Here is a 16,626-nt window from a genome sequence, read left to right as displayed (position 1 = left end):
CGTTCCCATATCAGCCTTGAAGGGAATTATGTTGAATAAAATAAACTAATTTTGGCAAAAAATTTTTTTTACTATAGTAGACCAGAGGTTTTCAATTGACCTGTTATGTCAGAAGTAGAAAGAAAAGTAGTAAGAAAAAAAGAAAGGTCTGGATAATATGGTGGGTAGCATTTTCCATTTTAATAATTCCAACTATGTTTACACTGGTTTTCCAACATATGGTCGAGCATGTAGTGCTGAATGAAGTTCAGACCAATTTATAGGCCCAATAATTAATTATATATAATAAAATAGTCGGAATATGTTGAAACAATTAACCGATGAATATTTTAATAATAAACGGTTGTTGGCTGAATATCGTGATTCGGTTGCAACCGACACTTTGTTTGTATATACAAGTATGCAATTCCTCGCGGAAGGGCCGCCGCGACGCCCCTGGCGTCCGCGCCGGCGTCGGCGTCGTTCGATAGCGACGTCGAGCGCCAGTGCCGCACAAAACCTCTCGGCGCCTGGTGCTCGCAACTGCACGCACAAACAACGAGACACGCGACCTCTCAGGGAGAAGGAGCACCTAGCCGGACTGCATGACCTTCGCTGTAGTTAACGCCGTCGACGCCAGTGGCACGTCCGGCTTCTGGATCGAGTGAGGTTATGTTTACGCGTGTGTATCTGCGTCTGTAAGGGCCGCTCTGCCTTCGTGCTACCGCCTCCGAGCGCACGGACATCAAATCGTCTCAGCAGCAGAGGTGCCCGGTGGTGCGTGCGATGGACCCTAACTAGCGGTGCGTGTGCTTCGGTGCTTGGACCACGTGTGAGTGGGGTGACGTGCCAGACTGCCTCACCCTGCGGGTGCCGGCGGGGCTCTTAGCCAAGGCGGGACATGTGCCACCCAATGGGGAAACCACCGCCAAGGAAAAAGCTTCATTACCGGTAAGTCCTCCCTTACTATTACCACCTCTCGCTCTTACTACCTTCATACTCACGATAAATCTCGATTCCATGACGTCAAGACGAGGACGACAACAACATCTTTATCTAATAAATGGTAGCCATTTGATAAATGATTTTATTTACATATTATGTGTGTTATGTCAAGAATAATTACTTCTTTACGTGTACACTTACTTAATACAAATATGAATAGTAAACAATAAACATAAAAACAATCTAATCGATATATTTCAAGCGTAGAAAGCTCAAAGAATTATTACCCGTAGGGTTGGGGTTAGTGTTTTATCTGATATTTGGGTTTATCATAGATATGTGTCGTTTCAGTAATTTATAAGCTGAATTATTGAGCAATCCACAACAAACACTCTATCTAAGAAATAGTAGCATCATCAATTATTGTGCTTAATACAAGTGGGAGATATTTCTGGGGTAAAATTTCTTTGAGAACACTAAATCATCATCACATTGTGAAAGGACTGATATCAAATAGAAATCGTTTCAATATGAAATGCTCTATTCTACTCGAAATGTGAAAATAATCTCTGCATATAAATACATCAATCTAAACAATAAGATATATTTAGGTTAGAAGCAATATTATTGTTTCCAAAATCGGAGGAGCCAAAACAAAGCGCATAAAAACAATGGAATCGATATATCACAAACGCAGAAAGTTCAAAGAAGTGTTGTCCGTAGTGTTGGAGTTTTTTTTTAAATTTTTTATCTGGGGTTGTCGTAGATATTTGTTGTTTCAATAAATTATAGGCTAAATCATTTGCTTGGGTACTAAATTACTATAGGGTTATTTTTTACTCACTCTCTCTGTCCCTCTCTCTTTGCATATACTCAAACATATATGTATGCGCCTGTGTATAAAGTTGGAATCCAAGGATATTATCGAGATATTGAATGAATGATAATATAAACAATCAACAAGAAATAAAGCTTCTATTTTAGAATATTTAATAAGGTATAATTTAGTTGAAGATAGATCATAAAAAATATAATTTTCATAATTTTTATTTTTCGCTTTTACACATTTAAGAATACTAATGAACCACATTATGCGAAGAGTTAGATGAAGATGTCGACCGTATAACGATGAGGCTTTTATTGAATTATTGTACAGATTCATTGTATACAAAGTCAAATTTAAATATCGATCAGTTATAGACTGGAAAAGAATATATTTTGTATATGTGTTAATCATTGAGACCTTGAAGAAAACTATCAATATTTATTTATAATCCTTCCTTATGATCTTTCTTAGTCTCAGTTCACAAACCTTTATAATTTGTATATATATATATATGTAAATATATATATATATATATATATATATATATATATATTCATATCCTGCAGCTTATTGTTCTCAGAAAGATCTGAATTTATTTATTTGCCTATACAGCTGAGTTAATTGGGCGTTCAGGTATTTGCTGTAGTTGGCTGCTATTAATTAACTATTCTTCAGTGGAATTGTTAGATAGATAGTTGGCGTATTTGATACCACTATATTTATATGACGGATTCAGAGTTGCTTTTATCGCTTGAAGATACATGATTTTCAGATTACGTAATTTCGTAAATAGCTTTGTAAGAATTGTGCAAATCATTCAGTGAGGTGAGGTGAGGATTCTGGATGCCAGGAATCAGGAACAGATTAAATGACTGATCATAAATGAGTACGTGTAGATTGCACAAACAAATACACAAACTAGCACCTCGGAATATATCCTTCCTTAGTTTAGCTAGAAGATTTCTGTATAATTTGAACACTTATGAAGAACACGCCATCTACAGTAATAATACTGGAAGCCACCATGGCGATATTGCGGAACAAAGGCTTCAATATTTCAGAAATAAATTAGATTTCTAACGTCAGTTTGAGTTTTACGTGGAAAAAGTTACACTTTTTAGGAACATTCAAGGACCGGTCAAGATATGTACATCAAAAATTAAACTGCTATTCGACCAGAGCATGTGGCATTGATCAGATCAATTAGTTACTGAAAGCTGGTCATCGATATGCTAAATTTCATTGTGATTAAACGGTTGCGTATATCAATAAATTCCTTTGTCATAGAAAATTTACACTTTATGCAAGAATGTATTCGTTATAACCGTTTATAATCCATTTTAAATGTGTTATGAATTATTTATAGTATTTCTATCTGTTAATAAGATTGATTTCTGTTTCCGCTTAAGGGCAAGATTTCAGGAAGAAAGAGGAACGAGACTGGTAAATACCAATAATGTTGGATTGCGAGAAAGACCTTAACCTCAAAATAATTACTGAAATGGTTGACTCCACCTACTGTTATTGTAACATATTATTATCTCCACGAAAATATCAAAAAACTATGCAATCGAATATCGATTTATGTTTGAAATATCAAAGAATCTGGCCATATGTCTCGTTTGACCTACTTGCTTATTTTCTTAAAGTTTAATAAATAATCACTACTGTCAGATGCAAAAACTAGTCATCGATATGCTAAATTTCTTTGTGATTAAACGGTTGCATATATCAATAAATTCCGTTGTCATAGAAAATATACACTTTATGCAAGAATGTATTCGTTATAACCGTTTATAATCCATTTTAAACGTGTTATGAAATATTTATAGTATTTCTATCTGTTAATAAGATCGATTTCTGTTTCCGCTTAAGGGGAAGACTTCAGGAAGAAAGAGGAACGACACTGGTAAATACGGATAATGTAGGATTGTGAGAAAGACCTTAACCTCAAAATAATTACAGAAATGGTTGACTCCATCCACTGTAAATGTAATATATTATTATCTCCATGAAAATATCACAAAACTATGCAATCGAATATCGATTGATGTTTGAAATATCAAAGAATCTGGCCATATGTCTCGTTTGACCTACTTGCTTATTTTCTTAAAGTTTAACAAATAATCACTACTGTCAGATGCAAAAACTAGTCATCGATACGCTAAATTTCATTGTGATTAAACGGTTGCATATATCAATAAATTCCGTTGTCATAGAAAATTTACACTTTATGCAAGAATGTATTCGTTATAACCGTTTATAATCCATTTTAAACGTGTTATGAAATATTTATAGTATTTCTATCTGTTAATAAGATCGATTTCTGTTTCCGCTTAAGGGGAAGACTTCAGGAAGAAAGAGGAACGACACTGGTAAATACGGATAATGTAGGATTGTGAGAAAGACCTTAACCTCAAAATAATTACAGAAATGGTTGACTCCATCCACTGTAAATGTAATATATTATTATCTCCATGAAAATATCACAAAACTATGCAATCGAATATCGATTGATGTTTGAAATATCAAAGAATCTGGCCATATGTCTCGTTTGACCTACTTGCTTATTTTCTTAAAGTTTAATAAATAATCACTACTGTCAGATGCAAAAACTAGTCATCGATACGCTAAATTTCATTGTGATTAAACGGTTGCATATATCAATAAATTCCGTTGTCATAGAAAATATACACTTTATGCAAGAATGTATTCGTTATAACCGTTTATAATCCATTTTAAACGTGTTATGAAATATTTATAGTATTTCTATCTGTTAATAAGATCGATTTCTGTTTCCGCTTAAGGGGAAGACTTCAGGAAGAAAGAGGAACGACACTGGTAAATACGGATAATGTAGGATTGTGAGAAAGACCTTAACCTCAAAATAATTACAGAAATGGTTGACTCCATCCACTGTAAATGTAATATATTATTATCTCCATGAAAATATCACAAAACTATGCAATCGAATATCGATTGATGTTTGAAATATCAAAGAATCTGGCCATATGTCTCGTTTGACCTACTTGCTTATTTTGTTAAAGTTTAACAAATAATCACTACTGTCAGATGCAAAAACTAGTCATCGATATGCTAAATTTCATTGTGATTAAACGGTTGCATATATCAATAAATTCGGTTGTCATAGAAAATATACACTTTATGCAAGAATGTATTCGTTATAACCGTTTATAATCCATTTTAAACGTGTTATGAAATATTTATAGTATTTTTATCTGTTAATAAGATCGATTTCTGTTTCCGCTTAAGGGAAGACCATATATTAAGAACTAAAAATAAATGGCTGTTCATGGAACCTTCAATCTATGCGCTCATCCCATCTGGTATTTTGGAAAGTTATTAATAGCGACGCAGAAAGAAGTAAGATGCTCTATTAGATATATGCCAATAACATTTTGGTTTGTTATTTTTAACGGAGGCAAGTTGTAGTAATAAAACAATTTTATAATTTCAGCATGTGGTAAGTGTATTTTAGATACAAATTATATTTAATAGCATATAATGCTCTTTTATATGTTATTTATCGGTAGAACTTTTTCTTTAAAAATATTTGAGGAAAAAAATTTATAATACAAACAAAGTAATTTAACTTTCTTAAACTAACTCATTTAAAATCGACTATATTGGTTTAGTAATGTATAAAAAATAATTATAGTAGTAAATAAGATTATTTCTGATGACTTTTCGAGTGTTATATCTTTTCAGTTGTTCAATCTGAATTTATAGATAAGTTTTTTTAAATTTTTTGATTAAAGCTTGATTAAAGTTTTTTTGAGCCTTGATATAGTTACAAATAATTACAAATAAGATGTTTTCCAGTGAATCACTTAGTGTACGAACATATTTTTTTTATTATTTAATTAATATATTATTACTAGTCGTTTCCGTCTAACCTACAATTTGTGTTTATGATAACTTAAATCTAGGTATATAACTAGGAAGACCCATCGGCACTATTTCAGTCTCTAGTGAAATAATGTTTATACATGTCACTACCGAATTTTTTAATATATGCACCTCACTACACAACACTGTACAAAATCAGATGGTTTGATTCTTTTGAGTCTGTGTCCTGTTCTGGTGGTATCTAATAGTTGCAATATTTCAATATTCGTTTGAGAATGGAGTCTTTCCTCATGCCCCCTTGCAATTTTCTTGATTTCTTGACTGACTGTGGGTATCTGGAGGCCTCGATGTGGGTAATCAGTTCTATAGTATTATTTATCCCACAATACCTCTCAGGACTTTGTTCTGAAAAATTTGTGTTTGATTTATATTATTCTTCGCAGAACATCCCCATAATTGAACCCCGTATGTCGATAGAGGTTTTAGTATTTGCTTATATAATAGCAATTTATTATGTACTGATAATTGTGATTTTCTTCCAATTAGCCAGTACATTTTCCTATATTTCAATTCCAGTTCTTTTCTTTTCTTCTTTATATGTTCCTTCAGGTGAAGTTTTGCATCTATATTTGTTCCAAGATATTTAGCGTTGTTGCTATATGGAATGATAGTGTTATTTAATGTTATTGGTGCTTGTACGGTCTGTTTATAGGTGAAATGCACATGTACAGATTTACTTTCAATAATTCTTATTTTCCAAGCTTTTGTCCAATTATTTATATTTTCACTTGCCTGTTGTAATTTTCGTGAAGCTTCTTCACTATTGTCTCTGACAGCTATAATCGCAGTATCACCACCAAATGTAGCCATCGTAATATTTTCCGTTTCTGGTATATCACAAGTGTAGAGTAGATAAAGCATTGGTCCCAGTACACTTCCATGTGGTACACCTGCTTTAGCTTCTTTTATTGTAGAGTAAGCTTCTTCTTGTTTGACTCTAAACATTCTGGTTGTAATGTATGATTTTTGTGGTTCGGAGCATTGTTTTGGTAGCATTTACTGTAGTTTATGAATAAGGCCTTCATGCCAAACCTTATCGAAGGCTTGTGCTACATCTAAGAATATAGCTGAGCATTATTTTTTACTTTCGTAGGCTTTTACAATAACATGTGTTATTCTGTGGACCTGGTCAATTGTTGAGTGCTTGTTAATAAACCCAAACTGCTGTGTTGGTATTAAGTTTTTCCTCTCTATGATTTATACGAACATATGATCAGAAGTTTTTACAACTTCAAACGTCTAATGATATTATGCACTATTATTAGATATCTGTGTTGACTGACTCCATTTTTAGGTTTTCAAAAGAATGTACACACTTCAGAACATTATTTTGGAACCTTTGAATCATTAGGATATTGGAATTATTGGCATAGCCTAAAAGCTGTATTCAAAAGTTCCACACTGGTATTAGTTTTTGCTTTAGTTTTGAAATTACTTTGTAATATTCGGATATACAGTCTTTTCTATTGGTTATATTGATGTATTATGAGCAAAGGGGCAGTTGTGCTATATAATGGTGTGGGTAGATGGCTGATATAGAGAAGATAGAGTCCCCACATATATGAAAAATTTACTTACTAAAATGTTATTACTAGAATAAACGTACATAGTTTAAAAATATGACATACACCTAATCATTATTGTTAATAACACTTTTTTGTAAAGAAATCGATCCAAGGTTAAAATTAGAAAATAGCTATTTCCAGAAACGTTGGTTATAATCAGAAATACGACTGAACACGAAATCTATTTGAACTTCTTATGTTTAAATGAGACCAGCATGGGATACATACATCAGTATGTATTTTCCAAATTACAAGTAAATTACGCTATTTGAACTAAAGTTAAGAATAAAATTATGCTAATTCCTAAAATTATATTAATAACACTATAGTGGTTTGGTTCACAACAATCTTCTGGTTTTCTACATGTTGCTCAGTAGCTGTATTGCTTCCACGTTGCTGTGATTCAGTAACTTTCTTTTATGTTTTAAGGTGAAATCTAAAATAATTTTGTAGATTTGTGATAAGCTGATAAACCAATCTCTTTAATTCTAGGTCAAGTTGGGAGTATCTTCCGACTATCCAGTACAGTTCTTTGATTTTGGATCTAATCTGTTCGATGAATAATCGGATTCAATTTTTGTATTTCAATGTATTTTTATCCGAGAGAGTACATTTAACAGGTCAATTGAAAAATTCCTGGCCTACAATAGTAAAACACATTTTTTGCCAAAATTAGTTTTTTTTATTCAACATAATTCCCTTCAAGGGTGATACAGTGATTATAACGACGCTCCTACTTTTTTAAGAATTTTTTTCCTAGCGAGTGTTCTTTTGAGATCTGAGAACAGGAAATAATCGCCGGGGGCCAGATATGGATAATACGGTGGATTGGGAAGCAATTCAAAGTCCAATTCACGGATTTTTGTCATCGTTTTCACTGACTTGTGACACGGTGCATTGTCTTGGTGAAGCAGCACATTCTTTTTCTTCAAATGCGGCCGTTCTTCGACGATTTCGTCCTTCAAACGGTCCAATAACGCTATGTAATAGTCGCCGTTGATGGTCCTTCCTTTTTCAAGGTAGTCACTAAAAATTATTCGATGCGCATCCCAAATACAGGCGCCATAACCTTGCCAGCGGACTGTTGCGTTTTCCCACGCTTTGGAGCGGGTTCATTGTGTGCAGTCCACTCGGATGACTGTCCATTGACATGAATTGACATTGACTTCGAAGTGAAATGATGGAGCCATCACCCTTTGTCACATATCGACGCAAAAACTCGGATTTACGCTTGATCATCTTCAAACACTGCTCCGAACATCCACTCGTCATTGTTTTTGGTCAGAAGTGAGCTCGCGCGGCACCCACTTTGCACAGAACTTTATCATACCCAAATATTCGTGAATGACATACGCGTTCAGTTGATATATTTAGAGTGTCTGCTATTTCATTCAATTTCAATTTACGGTCATTCAAAATCATTTTGTGGATTTTTTAAATGTTTTCATCGGTAACAACCTCTTTTGGGCATCCACTATGTTCACCGTCTTCGGTGCTGATTTCATTACATCTAAATTTAGCATATCAATTCTTGATGGCTGATTTTCCCGGGCGGTGTCTGGAAACTCGATAAAAAGAAATTTTTTTCTTTAACTGTATTTTTTCCGTTCAGAAAGCAATATTTTATCAATAGGCGAAATTCCTTTTTATCCATTTTTTCACAATAACAAAAGTTGCTGGACTCAAAATGCTAAGGTTCACAAACTAATTATCCGACAGTTCTTAAATTTATACACGCATCTTTTGAGGGTTAGGGCTAACTAAAAAATATAAGGATTTAATTCTAGTAGCGCCATCTATGTGTCAGGCCGGGGACTTGTCAAGTGACCTGTTAAGTTCAACTTAGAGAATAAAAGCAAAGTAAGACTTTAAAATATATTTGGATTCGAAACGGGAAAATTACATGGCACGTTCCCCACTTATGAATAAATCCATAAATTACGCCTAAACGTCCCATTCTTTCCAGGACAGAAACTCATATTATGTCGCCGTGTCGGAACGTGTATAAATGTTTTCGCATCTAATTATAACGTGGTGAAGAGGCGATATCGAGTGACTCTGTACACGCCGAAGGAAACACAATATTGCTCTTAGCGTATCGGCCGCCATTGCGACGCTTAATTAAAATTCGAAAGGGGATTGGAGTTTTTGAATTTGGGAACGATGAGGGCGACGCCTGAGGGGTTCCGTTACAAACGCTCTCGATAGGGGGCGCCGGTATCGAGTTGAATACTTATTTGCAGGCACTGCGGATTTTAAGCCTATATTATGTTGTGGTTTTTTTTTCAAAGATTCATTTATATACACATCAGACGGAAATTTATAGATGAAATGTTATCTAAATAAAAGTCAGGAATACTTAAAATCTTATAGAAACAATTTCGATTCATTGCTTTTTATTTTATTAAACATCTAATTATAGAGAGAAAAAACTTAATCTGGGCACACCCCTTTATTAACGAACACTCATCAATTGAAGAAGAATAACAGATGTGATTAAAGAAGGTTTTGCATGATAGCCTCGTTCATCAGCTACAGAAAATGTTACCGAAGCAACATGGTGAACTATAAAAATCTTACATTACACCCAGAATGTTTAGAGTCAAACAAGGGGAAACTTTCTCCACAATAAAAGAAACTAAAGCAGTTGTTCTACAATGAAGTATATTTCGGAAAATTCTTTACCAATTTTACACATGTGATATATTACAATTACAATTTATTACGATAGCTACATTTGCCGATGATACTGTGATTCTTTCTATCGGAGACGATAGCGAAGAACCCGCACGAAAATTATGTCAAACAAGTTACAACATAAATAATTGGACTCAACCTTTACTAAAACTAGAATTAACGAAAGTAAATCGGTAAATCTGGGCTACAAGGTGAAGAAGAATAAAGAAATGAAAAGAACAAGAATAGGTATGGTAGAAATCCCTCAAATAATTTTTATGAATTCTACAGTACAGTACATACAGTACAATAGACGTTATTTCTGATGTTACTGTCATAATGGTCTGTAGGAAAAAAACCATGAGAATGCAGGGATGAAACTGCAAATAAAAACTAAATAAAATTAGCAATCGGACTAAGCAACTGAGAATTAGTTAGAATTAGTTTAAGTCTGCCCATGTTAATTTTACATATATGTTAAAAATCATCAACACATCCTCTTAGAATAAATATTATTTAGGTTTCATATACTAATACAGCTAAGTTTTAGAGAGATATTGGATGCGAAGCGGCCCTATAAGGCATCGTTAATAATACGAAATAAGAACAGGGTATTACGTTAAGAGGAATGCATGTATTGGCTATTAGGAAGAAATTCTCAAATTTCAATAAAGTACATCTGTATAAGCAAATCCTTAACCTTATATGGACATATATCATCCAGGTACAGGGTTGTGCCAAGAAAAGCAATTTGCAAATAATTCGGCGGTTTCAGAACAAAATAATCAGAAAAAATGTTAAAATTCCCGCGGGGCTTCAAAATTAGTGATCTTTGTAGATATTTGGAAATGGACATTATTAATCAAACCATTAAAGAATTTGTCCAGAATCATAAACACAAACTGGCAGGTATCCTGCAGACAAAAACAGAGAAAGCAACTTAATTAATTAACAATTTATAGTAGTACTTTAAAATAATATCAAAACTAGACGTTTTAAAAACATTCTTGATTATATATATATATATATCTGTATGTCTTTATGGTTCTTCTTTATGGTTTTCATGATATTTATTACACATGGTTCCCAATATATATTTTAAGAGCAATGGTTTGTTGAATAGGTGACACATATTTTGTAAAGCACTAATAATATATGTTTGAATCCCACTGTGAGTGCTTTCTCACTTTTGAATCATCATTGTCATCATAATCAATTTATTGCCAGCGCTGGTGGAGGGCATTGAATTTTGAATCAAAACTCTTCTATTCTTTTATTAGGGATGCACGTATTCAGATATTCTTTACAGAATTTCCCCAATGTTAAGAATATCCCATCTAAGAATATAATCTACATTCTACAATTTTGTCAAAATGCAAATAGTATACTTATTTGAAGAATATGAAAGGTAGTACTATTGATGTTATGCTGAATTTCATAGCATTTTTGTTGTAATAGGTATGAGTATTTAATGCCAACCTTTTTTACATCAACACATTAAGAAATTGCGTAAAATAAGTCAACAATTTATTTGTCACCTTGTGGTGAAATAATGTCCTCGTAAAAGCTGACCTCGTGGCGTTTTTTTAGTATGTAGGGAAAGTATCACGTTTCAGATATATGCACGTTATCAAAATTTTTGACGCCAGCACATCGCAATGTTGCCACATCAAATTTGTCTTTTGGTTTACAGCATTTACCGTTTTATAACCTCTAATTATTATCACTAATGGTTTGAGCAATTTTGCAGACATTTGGCAATATGGCTCAACACTATCAATCCAAATAGAATTTTGTAAGCTTTTATTAAGGGAAATTCTCGGTTACACCATCAGATGCATCAGATAGCATTCTATCTCTTTTAGTTCGGATAAAATGAGAAGGAAAAATCTATTGGAGGCAATTTTTACATGTATTAGTTATTTTATTGGACAGGTTAAATATCTATCATCAGTTATATTACTATACAAAGATAGAAGAGTAAATACCCGCATGTTCAATATGATATTCGACCTGTTCCATATTCAAACAGTTTACCAGTATTTTCTTAATGAAAACAATATGGAATTCCATGACTCTAATTTTGAAGAAATATGTCATGAACCACATGGATTAAGCCACTAAGAGTTTCTTGTTGCGAGGAAAATAATAATAGTTATAGGTTGTATTCCTTTTTTTAACCAAAATTAGCTCATACACTAAAGGAACTATTCAATTCTACTTTACTTGTTTACTGACGTTATTGAGGTTTCCTCCAGTATTTTATTTTAATAAAATTTATAACACAACTACACTTGTACTAATAAATTAATGAAAAACATGTTAGTAGTACTATATTATATAAGAAAATGAGCTAGTCGTTAAAAATATGTTAGTTTTAATTTATATCCCAAATTATGTAATATTCTTAGTTTAATGAGGCGGTTATGTATTTATACCCGAATCTGTATATTTTAAGGAAAGTTATAACACGGGGGCCTTGCTTTATGTTTCTTAATTTCTGTCAAAATATTATTTTTGAGTACCGGAACCTTTTGATCCATGTTTTTCGAATTTCAGCAAAAAAAATTAGAGCTGATAATAATTCATCAAGGATAATAAACCGGCAACGTATCTAAATAATTTTAAATGTGTGGAAGTTATTTTCGCTACAGGTAGGGCTTGGCAAAATACACGCTTTGGTTTAATTAAAATATAAATTAGAAAATACTCTCTCGTATATATTTGAAATACGAGATATAAAATACCTTTAAGTCGTACGTATTTAAAATGTACAGTATCTTAAATATTTTAACTTAAAATTCAAAATACAATCACATGTTAGATTATGTAAACAGAATGAAAGCATTTCCTTCCATGTACAGTGTTTTTTTAAATATAGTATTAGACAAACAGGGTCTTCTTAGGATATGGAAAAATCTGCTAGAGAAAACCATATTTCTACAGGCCTTCATGAACAGAACTTTTATTACATTGTATGAATACATTTTCTATATTTGAATAGTGTTCACGGATTGTAAGAAATTTGATTTTATTGGTTAAAGAATTGAGTAATTCTAACTTCATTTTTGATATCTGTGGTGAACAATAAAATCATCACTTTCTTTACTAGAACTTGTGCTCCTGCAACATTTTAAATTATTTGCATCTCATCTATTGGGATACTTTCTGGCAACAAACGTATTTTGTAACTAGGGTGGTAGCAGGAATACCATTTAGCTCCATTTATTTCAGGTGACAGTTTAAAAAAACTTGCCAAATCTTCTTTCTAAGTTCTTTGTCAGTTGTAATTCAATAACATTAAATTGAAAATACGTTGAAGTAGACCGATGTAATGGCTTCGTTTTCAATCAGCCAAGACAACAAACAAGCAAAAAGCCAAAATAACGTTAGCGCTTTATAATCTGTAAACCCTATCACTAATTTTTTAATGAATTTTGCAGATGTTTACATTAACCATCGTGATGACGTGATTTCACTGTTATTTTGAATAGACTTTTACTTTGTATTTTAATTATGCACGTTAATTGCAAGTAATTCAAATACTGCCCGACCCAGGCCGTGGGAGAATCAGTTTTTTTTATCGTCCCGGAAAGAAACCGCGTAAACTATTTGTCTAGGTGCGCGTTCGACATAGCGGACATAGCTGGAACACCGACTTGCCAACTTCGAGTGTTCAAATGTCTCCGTATTTCACGCCCAACAATAAATATTTCGGCGCAGTTTAAACTCATATCCGACATAAAGCATGGCGTTGTTAGAATACCGGCCGCGTGTTTCGAGGCAGAACGCGCAGATCTCGAATATTTACTGCGGAGCGTCCATGAGCGGGCGTCCGTGGAAGAGTTGCGTTGATGGCCGGCGTAATTGTCCCGAGTATAAAAAGAAATTGTGCGCTTTATGGGATTTCGCGTAAATCGTGTATATTGAGTTGCATATAGGCGATATTTATTAATTAATAGTGTAATATTTGTTGTTATTGACATTTTTGTTTGTTATAGGGCGTAAGGATAGAGTGAATGGATAAAATAATATGGACACCTGATATATACATAATATTTGTTGAGTATTAAGGTGTCAAGCTTCTAAAGCAGCTGGAGTTATCCGCAGACTAGTGTCTAAATAGCTTCCGATGGAATATTGTCCCATTCTTGTACCAAAACATCCGCCAATTGCTTCAAGGAAGTTGGAGATGGAATATACTCCTCATTCTCTGATCTATAGCTTCCTATAACAATGTTAAGCTCATGTTTGAACTATTTCCATTCCAACACTTGTCACTTGTCGGTGTCTGTCAGTTAATTTTGTGTATTGCCCATTACTCTTCTTCGCTGATGATGTTTTACCAAAATATATGTATGTTGTCTAACCAAAAGAGGGTTAAGTTGTCGGAAATTTACATAAATTTAACGATTTTAAATGTCATTTCCTGCTTTATATTTATTTGATGATTAAAATGAAAACAAATCTTAATCAAACCCAGCCTTTCATTGGTTTCATATTTATTTCACGGATATTTCCTTTATTAAGAATGGAAAAATAAGCTCACAGTGGGTTTAAAATAAGACCCAAGCAAATATAATGCTTGCGTACGGAAGGATGTATGTAAATATTTAAACAAATTTAATAAGCGACATTCCCCTTTTATTATTTATTTATATTTGTGCATGAATATCGTAGGAAGTGTCTAAAAATAACGAAGAATGAAGGAATATGTCTAAAACGTTTTTTTAAGTTTCGTTTAAATATCCTTCTAAAAATCAGAGAATAAATAATAATCACTAGTGGTCAGAGCTGGTGGATAAAATGAATGGAAAAAATTCTTGTAATATAGTATTTAATTGTATTCAATATAATAATATAATATAATATAATAGTGTATTAATTATATATATATCATGTATGTGGTTACTTGATATTTTAGTATAAGTGAAGACAGAATATTTAAAAATTCGTATAACTCCACTCGCACCAACTGGAAGGGTTACGAAACATTATTTTTGCGATTTATAAAGGAAAATGATGACCTAAAATTGTAAGGATGGTCCCTGTACCGTGTGGCTGAACTAATAATTAAAATACTGGAACCTCTATAGAATTGGAGAGAGTGGGTACTCCAGAAACACTACCTGTGAAATGTGCTACAAAAATTAAAGAAAATCAAGTAAAATTACTCTCGGTATAATACTTGGCAATAAAATAATAAATGCAAGTAATAAAACTAATGAGTACCCAATAATAGGACAATTGGCATTCGGGAACTGTGAGAATAGTATTATTGAAATCAAGTCTCCTATATTTGCTAAGACAATTCGAAATTGTATCGATGGCAAACCTAGTGTAAAAATTTTATGATAATTTTAAGATATAAATACAAATGTATTTGACAAGTGCTAAATTTATATCGTTGATCGTAACTATAACGAATGTGTAATACGACGTATATACGTATATGTTCATGTTACGTTTATAAGACAGGATAGTTAAAATAGTAAATACTTACATTATTTAAATAAGTGACCTACACCCATATAAATCAAAACGTCCAGTGCGATCAAAACAACTACTTCACTCCCAGATTTGGAAGGTTTTAACACGCAATCAAAATTACACTAATTCAAACGTCAATTTTTCTCTTAAATCCATTTTTCTTTTCAGAAATAACTTTTATTCCATTGATATTGTTTTTTGTGTTGATTGCGTATGATATTGTAACAATTTTGTAATCAGCAATGCATTTTTGTGTACACATTAATAATAAAATATATTAAAAATATATATATTAAATATTTTGATTTTATTTGTTATTCTTGTCATATTCGCTGCCACATATGTTGTTCTACTTTCATATAATATTTCAGACAAAACGGCGATCCCCTCCAACATTAGGTACAAAATACCATATCAAAAGTTTTCTTTTATTTGCAGCTCTAAATATTCTTTTTCCTGCCTATATAGGCCCTTTATACGGCAATAATATTGTCCATTAAAGACATCATTTTGTGTGAAACAGCTGACACTGGACAAAAAAGATATATAAAGGAAGAAAAATAAAGTTATAGGGTACAGGTTGTGGTGTAAGAAGGCATATATCATATTTTATGAACTATTATCAATTTTTTATTATATTTCTTTTTTTCAGCCACTGCTCCACAGTGTTGGATATTTATCTTACTTGTTAATCTAGTTTTTTAGATCAATATACTAGGAACATGTATATACTTGGCCCGCTGGGTAAATATCCTTATATTAACTGATGAAAATACGAAGCTGTTGTCATCAAATATTAAACAATCACAAAAAACCTAAATTTATGACCATGCCCCAGCAGGATTCGAACTCGCCACTATCGCAAAAGTATGTGAACTATCCTGTCGTCTTTACCACTGCACCAACTAAGCCAGCGGTTGTTCATTTAGTTATTTAGTATATTTAAAGCTAACCATGGAATGCTCAAAATTTAAAAAACAACATCGAAGTACTAAAAAGGTTTCTAAGTAAAGCGATGAGAACTAGCTTGATAGTTCCTTGAAGAACTATCAAGCTAGAACACATTAATCAGTTAGCTGCAGATCTGCAGGGAGTAGGTGGCCTAAGATACTTTCTCCTCAAGAGAAATAGTGTACCAGATGTTGCATCAAGAGTTACAGATAGACAGACAAGATAAGAAGAAGGACATTAATGAGATCACAACTCAGCTAAATA

At 32.8% G+C, this 16,626-nt stretch overlaps 1 protein-coding gene across 2 annotated transcripts in view; it reads left to right on the top strand.

The window, feature by feature from the left end:
* Positions 1 to 530: 530 nt before the first annotated feature.
* The window catches only part of LOC143200833 (uncharacterized), a 623,832-nt gene continuing 607,736 nt past the window's right edge, over positions 531 to 16,626 (top strand). Inside the window, exon 1 of one of the 2 annotated variants that reach the window (XM_076411562.1) lies at positions 531 to 930. The gene's annotated coding sequence lies outside the window, so the exon portion shown is untranslated. The remainder of the gene's footprint in view (positions 931 to 16,626) is intronic. The other variant, XM_076411560.1, reaches the window with a different exon arrangement.

The sequence above is a fragment of the Rhynchophorus ferrugineus genome, unplaced genomic scaffold, assembly GCF_030347505.1.
Source record: "Rhynchophorus ferrugineus isolate W39M unplaced genomic scaffold, kcgeb_rfMv2 rfM8, whole genome shotgun sequence".
Classification (NCBI taxonomy): Eukaryota; Metazoa; Arthropoda; class Insecta; order Coleoptera; family Curculionidae; genus Rhynchophorus; species Rhynchophorus ferrugineus.
The sequence above is the reverse complement of the archived record's forward strand: the minus strand, read 5'-3'. Positions and strand labels throughout refer to the sequence as shown.